Below are 16,239 nucleotides of genomic sequence, written 5' to 3'. Positions count from 1 at the left end.
TGTATTGCGGAGCACAGAGCCATTGGGTCTGTGCGTGGCAATACACCCTGCTGGCCAATCAGAGTTACACAGTATTTACGTGCCCAGGTCTCAGTGCTAATGAACTGTCAGCATATTATATCTCAATTTCTGCCACAAATTTGTGCAGACATAACAAAGGCAAATAGGCAAAAATTAGATGAATCAATAAAACCAATCATTTATTAATACATTTCATAAAATTCTTTTTTACAAGGAAATTTCTAAAAAAAGGGAGTACAAATGTAATGATAGATGCTCACAGAATTAAGCTTTATGCAACATAATCACAGAATGTTTTTTTTTCTTTTTTAATTTTTTTACATACAAATTATCTCCAAATAGTGTTTATTTCTTAAGCATAAATTCATAAGCTATATTTATATAAACTTCTGTCTAAATATTTTTAGGAAAAAGCCCAATAGTTCTAAAAGCAGAAGAAACACATCTCTGATTAAATAGTGTGAAATACACACTGCTGAAGGTAAATAACAATTGGGTTTAACTCCCTATACTATGTGTCTACCACGATAATCGAAGACAAGGCTAACTAATCCTTAATGGAGTAATCACAATGCATAAATGCTCAGATAGTAGCGACTTTTGTTCTCAATGTTTCTCTGATTAATTACAAATACTTATAAACAAAAATGCATAAGCTTACTTGATTGTGTAAATATGTATCTAATTGATACGCCCCCTATTGAGGAAGCCAGTATGGCGTAACGGCGCTGTCGGGGTAACCAGACACGTGTATGAGAGAGCCGCAGAAGTTTTATACATGTAAGTTGTTGTATAATTGCAAACAGGATTGCCTTGTTACATCATGCAGGAATAGCTTACTTCAAATTGAATCAGTATAGCTGGCATATTAAGCAGGACACATGATTAACCTGTAGTTCTCTGCACTAGGCATTGGATATATTCACATTAAGGAGAAATTTTCTTGGCTGCACACACAGTTATGTTGTTCCTTTGTTACAACAATTGGATACATATTTACACAATCAAGTAAGCTTATGCATTTTTGTTTATAAGTATTTGTAATTAATCAGAGAAACATTGAGAACAAAAGTCCCTACTATCTGAGCATTTATGCATTGTGATTACTCCATTAAGGATTAGTTAGCCTTGTCTTTGATTATCATGGTAGACACATAGTATAGGGAGCTAAACCCAATTGTTATTTACCTTCAGCAGTGTGTATTTCACACTATTTAATCAGAGATGTGTTTCTTCTGCTTTTAGAACTATCGGGCTTTTTCCTAAAAATATTTAGACAGAAGTTTATATAAATATAGCTTATGAATTTATGCTTAAGAAATAAACACTATTTGGAGATAATTTGTATGTAAAAAAATTAAAAAAGAAAAGAGGAAAAAAAAAACCAATCTGTGATTATGTTGCATAAAGCTTAATTCTGTGAGCATCTATCATTACATTTGTACTCCCTTTTTTTAGAAATTTCCTTGTAACAAAGAATTTTATGAAATTTATTAATAAATGATTGGTTTTATTGATTCATCTATTTTTGCCTATTTGCCTTTGTTATGTCTGCACAAATTTGTGGCAGAAATTGAGATATAATATGCTGAATTGAGGAGGCTATTAGTTTTGGACTATTTTGTTATGTAATGAACTGTCAGGATGTAGCAAATCCATATAATAAAGATGGAGAAAACACAGGTGCAAAGTACTGATGAGACAACCACTCACAACCTACCAATACATAGAGTGGGTGATTGCTTGGTATTAAAATTGCACACAAAAAAGCCTTGTATAGGTCACACACAGGTAGTGCACAGGGTGTGGCTTACAGCCTATTATTGACGCCCATACTATTAGATTAGATGGGCTGCCAAGCACTATCTAATTGCGCCCCATGAGGACAGACACCACAGATTATAATGCCAACACTAAATATAAACTAAGTGCAAAATATATATAATATATGAGGTATCGGTCGATATCTTGGCCAAAATACACAAGGTCACAACCCGCATCAAGGGTCCTTATACTTACAAGTCCTAATACTAAATTAAAAGCAAAGCCACAATAAGAGGAACAATCATTCCCCCAAAATTCAAGAATAAATACAGCACGCTATACAAATCTTTTTTGTGAGTGCAATTTTCATACTAAGCAATTTCCCCCTCCATGAATTGGTAGGTTGTGAGTGGTTGTCTCGTCAGTGTTTTGCACCTGTGTCTCCTCCATGTTTATTATATGGGTTTGCTCCATACTGGTTTTTCATTAGTTCTGAGATCTGGGCAGGTAAATAATGTTGGCCTTTTTTGCTAGGTTCATTCTTGAGTACTGGGGGAATTTTAATTCCTCTTATTATGGCTTTGCTTTAATTAGGTCAATCAGAGGTTAGGTGTACACATGACTGGGGGTGCATGGAAGTGACATCATGCGCTCCCGTCACTTGCATGCTGAAGTCGACTGCTGGCTTCAGAAGAGGATGCCACTGTTTGGAGGAGTGGAGTGATGGTGAGTCCATCTCTGCTTTACTGCGCCTTCTTAGGGTCAGATTCTGCAGCTCCTGGTCAGGCATGGAGTAGCACCTGGGATCCATCTGGGGCTCAAGTCTAATCACACCATCCGTGGCTCTAGTGAAGAACCAGGTGGTCGCTTAGTTATGCCCCTACAGGCTCTTCCTGGTCCACGGCACAGTGGTTCCACAACCACAAGTCATGTTAACATGTCTATCCATCCCGTGATTTTGATAATTCCATGACTTTTCTTACTTGTCGTTGCAGGTTCCATATTGAGGACTGTATATTTACAATCATTATCTGAATAATCTTACCACTTGGAACCCCTAATATTTTATATTAAAGTGGGCACCAACCTAATTACACCACTCAAATGTTCACAGAAAGTGGAAATCTCCACTCGATAAGTGTCATTCATAGTGGAATATATCCTAGTGATAACATCACTTACTCTTCATAGGAAAACCTTTTTGACTAATCTGTCAGGTAATGAATAAAAATGGACGCTACAATAGATAACCCCAACAGATGCAGGTAGTTCTGGATTCTGGATTAGATGTGGATTAGATGCAATGTAATGTTTCTCATTATAAATGTCTCCCAACCAACAACATGGTGGACCACAAACATCTGGTTGTGGACTCCAGAAGGAATAAAGCCTGATCCATAGTTTTTCACTCTACCTATTGAAAACTAATTTTTACTCAGCCAAACTGTGCATGGGCAAAGGGGAATCTGTTGAAATGCTGTTAACGGAAAAAACTACACAGAGAATATAGATAGCTTTGGACTTTTTTTCAAACTTTATGGGTGACTGCTACATTGAAACTTTGTTCACTACCTAGGTCCGACCTTTATTTTTTCCAACAGTAAGATGATCTCTTGAGTTCTTGTCAGGTCTAAACAGTATGATATAACATTTTGGTAGAATCATACAGATGACAAGAGACCAACTGGAGGTCTAGATGGCAAAGATCTCCATAGCTACTTTATACTTCCCACGAGCACTTAGAGAAGCTGGGATGAAGGATATCCAAACACTGAGAAAGGCCAACATGCTGAATGTAATGAATTTAGCTTCATTGAAACTATCAGGAAGACGCCGAGCAATAAATGCTACAATGAAGCTGATGGTGGCCAAGAAACCAAGATATCCCAGGATACACCAGAAGGCCATTGGAGAGTTCTCATTGCATTCAATTATAATAACTCCAGGTTGAGTATTTATATTATTTTCTGGAAATGAAGGAGCAAAACATATCCAAAAAACACATAAGATAAACTGAACGAGAGAGCAAGTGAGTACGATGATGTAGGACACTTGAGGTTTTGTCCATCTCTTCAGGCTGCTGCCAGGCTTGGTGGCCATAAAAGCAAAGACGACCATAATGGTTTTAGCCAACATGCAAGAAACACAAAGGGCAAAAGCCATACCAAAGACAGCCTGTCTCATTAGACATGTCCCAGGCTTTGGGTAACCTATAAACACTAGAGAGCAAAGAAAGCATAATGAAAGAGACCCAAGAAGGAAACAACTTAAGGTATAGTTGTTGGCTCTATGGGAGTACTCTTTTTATGTACAAAGAGAGCCAAAATGGAGGATGGAATGATGCCAGAGATTGCACTGACGGCAGCCAAGGTAGATCCCAAGACATCTTCATATGCCAGGTATTCGGTGGTCTTCGGTACACATTGGTCTTTCCCAGGATTTGGCCACAAATTCCAAGGACACTTCAGACAATCAATCGAATCTAAGCAGAAAGTAACAAAACTTTACTCCAAGGCCATTTTCTGTCCCCTAACTCCCTCTATAAGTTTTTCATAGATAAGCTTTTTGGCTGTTCCAATAATGATGAAAAGAATAGTGAGTGCAGCTCTGGAGTATAACACAGGCGAATACTTTTGGAACACTACAGGATAAGTTACATTTATATTTATAATATAAATCACGCTTAAAGGTAGACAAACCCATTAAATCACATTCTAATTAATCAAGTGATCTGCTTACCAAAGTTATCGACTTTTTTAAAGTTTTTATTATATTTTAATTGTAGGTATCAATATCAGATATGATGATGAATTGTTCTAATGATTTGCCAAATCGGAGCCTTAACTAGGACATCATCTTTACGTGGTCCTTGTAAATGATCACAACACATGGCCATAATGTTGGCTCCATTTTATGGGTTTTCCTGCATAGTAGTTTTGGTCCTTTTTGACTCTTCTATTTGACTTCTATACTGTAAACTTGATCACCGTAGCTAAACCCTGATTTCCTGACTATGCTACAGCCCTCAGTTTATACTGCATTTGTCACTGCTTTAATTCCTTTTTCTTGCAATGAGTATCAGACCTTTACACTATGAATGAACTGGACTTATATTAATTATATTGTGCTCCCCTTCAAACATGCCACCATCACACCCATCCTCAAAAAGTCAAACCTTTACCCAACTGCTATGCCCAGCTATCGCCCCATATCACTGCTCCTGTTTGCTTCCAAACTCCTTGAACAGCATGTCCATGGCTCAACTTTCCTCCCATCTCTCTTCTATCTCCCTCCTTGACATCCTGCAATCTGGCTTCCGCCCCCACCTCTCCACTGAAACTGCCCTGACCAAAATTACTATTGACTTACTCACAGCCAAAGCTAACAGACAGTTCTCCATCCTCCTCTTTCTCGACCTGTCCTCTGCCTGCCTTTGACACAAACGACCACTGCCTACTGTTACAGATTCTTTCTTCCCTTGGCATCAAAGACCTTGCCCTGTCCTGGATTAATATATACTTTTGTGACCACACATTCAGCGTTTCCCACTCCCACACTACCTCCTCATCCCGCCCTCTCTCTGTTGGAGTCCCCTAAGGCTCTGTCCTGGGCCCCTACTTATTTCCATCTATACTCTTGGCCTAGGACAGCTCATAAAGTCCCATGGCTTCCAGTACCACCTGTATGTGGACGACATTCAGATCTACCACTCTGGCCAAGATGTCACCTCTCTGCTGTCCAGAATCCCGGAGTGTCTATCAGCCATATCCTCCTTTTTCACCTCTCGCTTCCTAAAACTCAATGTAGACAAAACTGAACTCATTATCTTTCCTCCATTTCACGTATCTTCCCTACCCGATCTATCTATTATGGTAAATGGCATCACGCTCTCTCCCGCACCTGAAATCCGCTCCCTCGGAGTAACTCTCGACTCTGCCCTGTCCTTCAAACCACACGTCCAAACTCTTGCCACCTCTTGTTTTCCCCAACTCAAAAATATTTCCAGAATCCATCCCTTCCTCAGCCCTCAATCTACTAAAACTCTTGTACATGCCCTCATCATCTCCCGCCTTGACTACTGCAGCATTCTCCTCTGTGGCCTCCCTGCTAACTCTCTTTCATCACTCCAGTCTGTCCTCATTTCTGCTGCCCGACTAATCCACCTCTCTCCTCGCTACTCCCCTGTCTCTCCCCTCTGCAAATCCCTCCACTGGCTCCCAATTCACCAACGAATCCAGTTCAAACTACTAACACTGACCTACAAAGCCATCCACAACCTGTCCCCTCCTTATATCTCTGAACTAATCTCCCAATATCTTCCCTCACATAATCTTCGATCCTCCCAAGACCTCCTACTCTCCTCTACACTTATTCGTTCCTCACACAACCGCCTCCAAGATTTCTCCCGAATATCCCCTATCCTCTGGAATTTCATGCCTCAACACGTCTGATTATCGACCACCCTCGGATCCTTCAAATGGAACCTGAAAACCCATCTTTTCAGGAAAGCTTACTGCCTGCAATAACCATTCTGCCACCACACCACAGCCCGAGCTGCCACATCAAGACCACCAGAGCTGCTGCACCCCCGACCTTCTGTCTCTTCCCCACCATCCCGTAGAATGTAAGTCCGCAAGGACAGGGTCCTCTCCCCTCTATACCAGTCTGTCATTGAAAATTTGTTTACTGTTAACGATATCTATAACTTTGTATGCAACCCCCCTTCTCATGTACAGCACCATGGAATTAATGGCACTATATAAATAATACTACTACTACTAATAATAATAATAATAGCATGGTCTGGCAAGAATATACTGGTCATAGATAATTACAGGATTATATTTGCATGTTTATTGCTGCCTTGACTTTTTATGAGCTATTTTTTCATACTTCCAATTTTCCCATATTGTTGATCTGATTCTTGATACTTGGTTGATCTTGATCCATGATACTCAGTACGTAAAGTTTTGATAGACTTACTTGTTTGGTTTGAGATTTCTCCTTGAGGACATGGGACGCACTGGAAACAACAGGATGGTTTTCCTTCTATGATCACTTTTCTGGAACCTGAAGGACAACTCTGACTGCAGACAGATGTCGGGACCTTTGTATGAAGGATTAATATAACCAGTGAGAGCCTGACATTCTGAAAAATCTTAAGCCTACATATATTTTACGTACTGTAATTTACTTGGTGATTTCCTGAAGGCCAGACAATTCCACTAGCATCAATATTGAAGACTTTCCCATCAGAGGCTGCAGTATCGTAGCTTCCTACTCTGACATGTTTCATGACCCCATCACTTCCAAGCTGCCAGTTAACAATATCATACATAGCTGGGACATCTCCATTTCTATCGAAGAAGACCTCTCTTCCATTGCTTAATTTCACATGGACATTTTGTATGTAACGTGTCAGCTGTGAAAATAAACATGGAAGCTTTATTGGACTTGTGTTTAGAAGAATTATGACAGAATATCATTGTCTTTGTACAATAAAATAATTTGGCATGGAACAAATAATCTGTGCACATATTCTCCAATCCTATGGGGCAGTATCACGATCCTGTGACTGCTGCCCCATTCTAGAGGGAGATACGGGACTCCCATTCTCAAAACCGGCTTGGTCCAACGGGTGAACATTTGAACAGTGCCTATAAGTCCTACCTAACCTCGTTTACTTATTTCAAGGCATTATAATTATAATGGCTATCAATTTTTGTATATCATATCCATGCAAGCTCTTCTCCAGGTAAAATGGTCATGTTCCATCACTTGTTCGCCAAGGAATGTGTGTTAACATTGTAATCTTCCCTCTACTTGTCATCACTATGGACCTTGCACTTTCAAGTTACATGAGGTCATAATTCAGCATGAATGAAGTGCCCATTACTGTACCTGCAGTTCCTGCACCCTGCTTCTCCTTTTCATTGCTATTAAGTCCATTGCATCATTGCCACAGAGAGAGATTAAATATTCTCATATCCTAACTTTACAGAGAAGAAGTAGAGGGAGAATATGTCAGTGAGGGGAGTCTGAGCATGATGAATTTCAGATTTAGGCACCAGCAGATAAAAAAATGACTTCCCGCTAGGATCTCCCAGTAGGAAGAGTCATAGAAAGCTGCTGATCAAGCAAAGACATTTTTTAATTCTCCTCACACCCTACTTGAAGTCTCCACCCTCGTCTTTTTTCACATATGTAGCATCAGATAACCCAAATTCAGCGTAATTGAATTGTATATTAGCACATCTTCAGATGTTGTATCCTGCATTCTGTTGTTGTCTCTTTATTTGCCTATAAAAGGTTAATAATCCTCCTTTTTAATGCTGCTCAACAGAGGAAGAAACTGACAGTTTGTGAGGATGAAGAGACTTTATATTAGGGGAGTCTTAAATTACAGCTTGTACAAGGTTTCATTCATCACCCGTCCTTCCCGTTAGCATCCTCATCTCATAAAAAAGAGTAAAACTTTAGACAAATGCTGAGCGGGAAAATAAACATGGAAATATATTCATTATTTGAACCATATGATAACTGCACACGTGGTCAAAATTGTTGGTACCCCTCGTTAAAGACAGAAAAACCCACAATGGTCACAGAAATAACTTGAATCTGACAAAAATAATAATAAATAAAAAAAATCTTTGAAAATGAACAAATGAAAGTCAGACGTTGCCTTTCAGCCATGCTTCCACAGAATTTAAAAAAATAAAACTCATGAAATAGGCCTGGACAGAAATGATGGTTCCCCTGAAAATAATGTGACAAAAGGGACATGATAAATCGCGGTGTGTCCACTAACTAGCATCACAGGTGTCTACAATCTTGGAATCAGTGAGTGGCCTGTATAGAGGTTGCAGATGCTCACTGTGCTGTGTGGTGACATGGTGTGTATCACACTCAACATGGACCAGAGGAAGCGAAGGAAAGAGTTGTCTCAGAAGATTAGAAAGACAATTATAGACAAACATGTTAAAAGTAAAAGTTATAAGACCATCTCCAAGCAGCTCGATGTTCCAGAGGTTATAGTTGCACTGGATGTGGCCGCAGGAGGAAAATTGATGACAAATCAAAGAGACTGATAATACCAATGGTAACAAAAGATCCCAGAAAAACTTCAGATTACAGATTAAAGGTGAATTTCAAGCTCAAGGAACATCAGTGTCAGATCGCACCATCCGTCATTTTATGAGCCAAAGTGGACTTCATGTGAGAAGACAAAGGAGGACACCATTGTTGAAAAAAAATCATAAAAAAGCCAGACTCGAATTTGCCAAACTACATGTTGACAAGCCACAAAGCTTCTGGGAGAATGTCCTATGGACAAATGAGACAAAAATGGAACATTTTGGCAAGGCACATCAGCTTTATGTTCACAGATGGAAAAATGAAGCATATCAAGAAAAGAACACTGTCCCTACTGTGAAACATGGAGGAGGTTCTGTTATGTTCTGGGGCTGCTTTGCTGCATCTGGCACAGGGTGTCTAGAATCTGTGCAGGCTATAATGAAATCTCAAGACTATCAAGGGATTCTAGAGAGAAATGTGCTGCCCAGTGTCAGAAAGCTTGGTCTCAGTCGCAAGTCATGGGTCCTGCAACAGAATAATGACCCAAAAGACAAAGCTAAAAACACCCAGGAAAGGCTAAGAGGAAAACATTGGACTATTCTGAAGTGGCCTTCTATGAGCTCTGACCTAAATCCTATTGAGCATCTTTGGAAAGAGCTGAAACATGCCGTCTGGAAAAGGCAACCTTCAAAGATGAGACAAATGGAGCAGTTTGTTCTTGAGGAGTGGCCAAAATACCTGTTGAGAGGTGCAGAAGTCTCATTGACAGTTACAGGAATTGTTTGATTGCAGTGATTGCCTCAAAAGGTTGTGCAAAAAAATATTATGTTAATGGTACCATCATTTCTGTCCAGTCCAATTTCATGAGTTTTATTGTTTTTTTACATTCTGTGGAAGCATGGCTAAAAAGCAATGTCTGACTGTCATTTGTTCATTTTCATAGATTTTTCATTTATTATTACTTTTGTCAGATTCAAGTTATTTCTGTGACCATTGTGGGGTTTTCTGTCATTAAATGAGGGGCAGCAACAATCTTGACCACGTGTGTATATCTGGACGAACCTATTAGGGTTTAAATTTGAAAATTTGCACCAAAAGGGGAGAGAACCGAATTTATATTGGTATGGGGCCCTTCTTCCTCAATGTACATCACTATCACACACAGTGACTAATTTGGAGTTTATAGTGCACAATTTGTCTTCATGGTCTTTAAGATTCCTACCTGCCAAGGTTTGAAATTGAGGATATCAGCACATTGGCCACTCTGAAATGGACCTTTCCCATGCTGACACATCTGAAGTTCATGTAAAGACTGAGCTATCACATAAATTGAAGTATAAATATTAAAGGAACTTCTTAAATTCGAGGCATCTGTGTAGGCATTGTCAACAGCAAGCAGGCTTTCATTTCCGGTACATAATTTGGTGTCCATGGTATAGTCCGAACTTGCAATAAACTTGCATCCAAATACGTTTTCCCAAAATATTTTGGCTACAATTCCAGTGGGACTATTCAGTGGATCAACTTTTCCGAGGTAATCATTAAATCCAGGAATTGTTGAACTGTGGAAGGCAAATCCAATGGAACCTGAAAGTAGAGTGGAATATTTGTTGTCCAGCAGAATTGTTGAGATACACCATGCTTCGCTGGCCACAAACACCTTGCCGGTGACTTTTTGCTTGACCATCTCATCCATGAGTGGATTGAGGTAGATATCTGTAGAGAAGAGTACCACGGCTGTAGCAGTTGACTCTTTGATAACCCTAGTGATGTATGGTGCGTAGTGTTGAGCATTCCGATACCGCAAGTATTGGGTATCGGCCGATACTTGCTGTATCGGAATTCCGATACCGACTTCCGATATTTTTTCAATATCGGAAGTCGGCATCGGAATCGGAAGTTCAAAGTTGATTGACAGCCTGACGTCATCATGATGCGTGGTGTGTGCGCATCATGATGCGCCGTCATTTCGGGCCTTCCGGGGGTCTCTGCCGGCCTGCCGGGGGGCTGTGCTGGCCTGCCGGGGGGCTGTGTGGACTGCCCGGGGTCTGTACCGGCCTGCCGGGGGGCTGTGCCGGCCTGCCGGTGGTCTGTGCACCCTGTGGGGGTCTGTACCGGCCTGCCGGGGGGCTGTGCCGGCCTGCCGGTGGTCTGTGCACCCTGTGGGGGTCTGTACCGGCCTGCCGGGGGGCTGTGCCGGCCTGCCGGGGGGCTGTGCTGATGTCCGGGGGTCTGTGCAAGCATCGTCCGATGGGACTACAAGTCCCATCTGGCGATGCCTGCTACCATGACAGTGATTGACACATTAGCCAATGATGGGACAGTAGTAGTCCCATCATCCGGCTAATGTGTTAAATGTTAAAAAAAAAAAAAAAAAAATACTACATACATACTACATGCATGCTACATACATACTACATGCTACATACATACTACATACATACTACATACATACTACATACATACCACATATATACTACATACATACTACATACATAACACATATATACTACATACATACTACATACATACTACATACATACTACATATATACTACATGCATGCTACATGCATACTACATGCTACATACATACTACATACATACTACATGCATGCTACATACATACTACATGCTACATACATACTACATATATACTACATGCATGCTACATACATACTACATGCTACATACATACTACATATATACTACATACATACTACATGCATGCTACATACATACTACATGCTACATACATACTACATATATACTACATGCATGCTACATACATACTACATGCTACATACATACTACATATATACTACATACATGCTACATACATACTACATGCATGCTACATACATACTACATATATACTACATGCATGCTACATACATACTACATGCTACATACATACTACATATATACTACATACATACTACATACATACTACATGCATGCTACATACATACTACATATATACTACATGCATGCTACATACATACTACATGCTACATACATACTACATATATACTACATGCATGCTACATACATACTGCATGCTACATGCATGCTACATACATACTACATACATACTACATGCTACATACATACCACATATATACTACATACATACTACATACAATACATTCATACAATACATACATAGACATACAGTACATATAACATAGAGTAACATACTTACCAATACTTGTCACATTGTTCCCCGAAGCCATTGTCTTTTACGGAATAAATATTAACATAACAAACCACAAAAATACTCACCCACGATCCGAAGCAGTCCACGAGTGTGTCCCACGACGATCTTGGGTAGAGAACTGCAGCATCAGCTGTTGCTGCCGTTCTCTACGGGCTGCAGGAATCCAATGACGGAAGGTAGGTATCCTTCCGCACTGTATTCCTCCGCCACTTAAAAAAAAAAAAAGTCCCTAGTCTCACTTTATGCCATTGCTGCGTGGGAATTTCCCACACAGCAATGGCATAAAGTGAGACTAGGGACTTTTTTTTTTTTAAGTGGCGGAGGAATACAGTGCGGAAGGATACCTACCTTCCGTCATTGGATTCCTGCAGCCCGTAGAGAACGGCAGCAACAGCTGATGCTGCAGTTCTCTACCCAAGATCGTCGTGGGACACACTCGTGGACTGCTTCGGATCGTGGGTGAGTATTTTTGTGGTTTGTTATGTTAATATTTATTCCGTAAAAGACAATGGCTTCGGGGAACAATGTGACAAGTATTGGTAAGTATGTTACTCTATGTTATATGTACTGTATGTCTATGTATGTATTGTATGAATGTATTGTATGTAGTATGTACACTCACTGGCCACTTTATTAGGTACACCTGTCCAACTGTGTGTTAAGACTTAATTTCTAATCAGCCAATCACATGGCGGCAACTCAGTGTATTTAGGCATGTAGACATGGTCAAGACAATCTCCTGCAGTTCAAACCGAGCATCAGTATGGTGAAGAAAGGTGATTTGAGTGCCTTTGAACGTGGCATGATTGTTGGTGCCAGAAGGGCTGGTCTGAGTATTTCAGAAACTGCTGATCTACTGGGATTTTCACGCACAACCATCTCTAGGGTTTACAGAGAATGGTCCGAAAAAGAAAAAAAATCCAGTGAGCGGCAGTTCTGTGGCCGGAAATGCCTTGTTGATGCCAGAGGTCAGAGGAGAATGGGCATACTGGTTCGAGCTGATAGAAAGGCAACAGTGACTCAAATTGCCACCCGTTACAACCAAGGTAGGCAGAAGAGCATCTCTGAACGCACAGTGCGTCGAACTTTGAGGCAGATGGGCTACAGCAGCAGAAGACCACACTGGGTACCACTCCTCTCAGTTAAGAACAGGCATCTGATGGCTACTTTCAGCAGGATAATGCGCCATGTCATAAAGCTCGAATCATCTCAGATTGGTTTCTTGAACATGACAATGAGTTCACTGTACTCAAATGGCCTCCTCAGTCACCAGATCTCAATCCAATAGAGCATCTTTGGGATGTGGTGGAACGGGAGATTCGCATCAGGGATGTGCAGCCGACAAATCTGCGCCAACTGTGTGATGCCATCATGTCAATATGGTCCAAAATCTCTGAGGAATGCTTCCAGCACCTTGTTGAATCTCTGCCACGAAGAATTGAGGCAGTTCTGAAGGCAAAAGGGGGTCCAACCCGTTACTAGCATGGTGTACCTAATAAAGTGGCCAGTGAGTGTATGTAGTATATATGTGGTATGTATGTAGTATGTATGTAGCATGCATGTAGCATGCAGTATGTATGTAGCATGCATGTAGTATATATGTAGTATGTATGTAGCATGTAGTATGTATGTAGCATGCATGTAGTATGTATGTAGCATGCATGTAGTATATATGTAGTATGTATGTAGCATGCATGTAGTATGTATGTAGTATATATGTAGTATGTATGTAGCATGTAGTATGTATGTAGCATGCATGTAGTATATATGTAGTATGTATGTAGCATGTAGTATGTATGTAGTATGTATGTGGTATGTATGTAGTATATATGTAGTATGTATGTAGCATGTAGTATGTATGTAGCATGCATGTAGTATATATGTAGTATGTATGTAGCATGTAGTATGTATGTAGCATATATGTAGTATGTATGTAGCATGCATGTAGTATATATGTAGCATGCATGTAGTATATATGTAGTATGAATGTAGCATATATGTAGTATGTATGTAGCATGTAGTATATATGTAGTATGCATGTTGCATGCATGTAGTATATATGTAGTATGTATGTTGCATGTAGTATGTATGTAGTATATATGTAGTATGAATGTAGCATGTATGTAGTATGCATGTTGTATGTATGTAGCATGTAATTTTTTTTTTTTTTTTTTTACATTCAACACATTAGCCGGATGATGGGACTACTACTGTCCCATCATTGGCTAATGTGTCAATCACTGTCATGGTAGCAGGCATCGCCCGATGGGACTTGTAGTCCCATCGGACGATGCCTGCACAGACCCCCGAAGCCTGCACAGCCCCCCGGCAGGCCGGCACAGCCCCCCGGCAGGCCGGCACAGCCCACCGGAGCCTGCACAGCCCCCCTGGCAGGCCGGCACAGCCCCCCGGCAGGCCGGCACAGACCACCGGAGCCTGCACAGACCCCCTGGCAGGCCGACACAGCCCCCCGAAAGGCCCGTACAGACCCCAGAGAGGCTGTACAAGGGAAAAACAGGATTTTTCTTATTCCGATACCGGAAGTCCCATAGACTTGAATGGGACTTCCGGTATCGGAATCGGCGATACCGATACTTTTTTTTAAGATCGGCCGATCCATTCCGATCCGATACTTTGAAGTATCGGACGGTATCGCTCAACTCTAATGGTGCGTAATCATCATCTTGATCAAAAGGGAGGAATTCTGTGAAGGCAACACAAGCTCCAGATCTGACGATTTCTTGCTTGATGACCTGAATTCCTTGCTGGCCATAGTCATTCCCCACCCCTACCAAGCCCACCCAAGACCAACCAAAATGTATTAACATTTGAGCCAGACCCTTTGACTGGAAGTCATCACTTGGAACAGTTCTGAAAAAAGATGGAAACATGGCCCGATTACTTAGAAGAGCACTGGTGGAGAAATGACTGATCTGTAAATTATAAAAAAAAGGTTATAAATTAAATGTAGGACTGCAATAACTGCTCATGAGTCTAAGACTGCACAACCCCACTGCTGACCTGATGTAATGAGGCCTACAAAGCCTTTCCCCATGATCTTGTCTTCCTACCCTTGAAGACATGATAAGCTTGTAAAGAAATGTAGCTTTTTTTAGTTGAAAATCTAATGTGAGCCTCGCTTTATAGTGCGACTGTTGAATACTCTGAGTTGTTGGGGAATCTTCTATTTCCATTATATGGTTGTCAGTCTAGGACCTCCTGCTTGCATCTGTCCTTTTCTCACATCAGTGCCCTGCCACATATAGCCAAGTTGCCACTAATATTATCACATGAGTATACAGGGTATGACTCTCACATCTGACTATCACGGTTCAAAGCCGAACAAAGATAGATAATATACGGCAAGATTTGGCATCTTGACTGTCAAACTCCTACATACCTGAGGATATCGATAAATTCCTAGCACATGGGCCATAAGAATGGAGTAAGTGGACATGGAGTGACCGAGAACTGAGGCAAGTGTTGGCTTTTCTTGACAATGATAATTGGGTACTGCTTGGTTATTTCCAGAGATCATCCACAATGTTCCTTCTAACTCCCTAGGCAGGATGGAACAGGAGTCCAATGCATGGTAGCCCAGTGTGATATTACGGAGGAGACCAAGACTTCCATTAATTTCCTCCAAGGCAAATCTGATGGCCTGATATTGCTTGAAATTTTCTGAGAAAAACCTGTGTGGAAAAGAGAATCAGAGTAAAAAGAGGTTCCTGAAAATAACAAACCTAATTACATACCATGTTAAGGAATGTCACAGAGTCTTACATGGTGCAGGTGTCCGGAGAAAGAGCTTCTATAAATGTTAGTTTCGGGAGTATTCTATCTGTATGGAAGGGGATCACAGCTCCTATAACAATATCCCCCTTCTGAAATATTCCAGAAAGACTGGAAATTCTCAGGCGGCAGCTTGAACTGGAGGAATAGACAACTTGGGCAGAGAGAATAAGGTACCAGACAGTACTGTAGATGTGAATCCTCAGTCTGTGGTCACAAAGAAGAGAAAGATTATAAAAACGACACTTGACAGTATATAGAGTGGCAATTACAGTCACACACCCTGATTCATCATTGCTGTTTCTCCAGCTGTCAGGAGTATTTTGCGACTTTTTTGTGGCTTTAATATTTGTACCTTATTTTCTATAAA

The 16,239-nt window shown here is 40.8% G+C and overlaps 1 pseudogene; it reads right to left on the bottom strand.

The window, feature by feature from the left end:
- Positions 1 to 3,332: 3,332 nt before the first annotated feature.
- Positions 3,333 to 16,239, bottom strand: part of LOC141049895 (vomeronasal type-2 receptor 26-like) — a 72,331-nt pseudogene continuing 59,424 nt past the window's right edge.

Source organism: Dendrobates tinctorius, unplaced genomic scaffold (assembly GCF_039654945.1).
Source record: "Dendrobates tinctorius isolate UK_male_01 unplaced genomic scaffold, ASM3965494v1 ptg000151l, whole genome shotgun sequence".
Classification (NCBI taxonomy): domain Eukaryota; kingdom Metazoa; phylum Chordata; class Amphibia; order Anura; family Dendrobatidae; genus Dendrobates; species Dendrobates tinctorius.
This window is presented reverse-complemented; position numbering and strand designations above follow the sequence as displayed.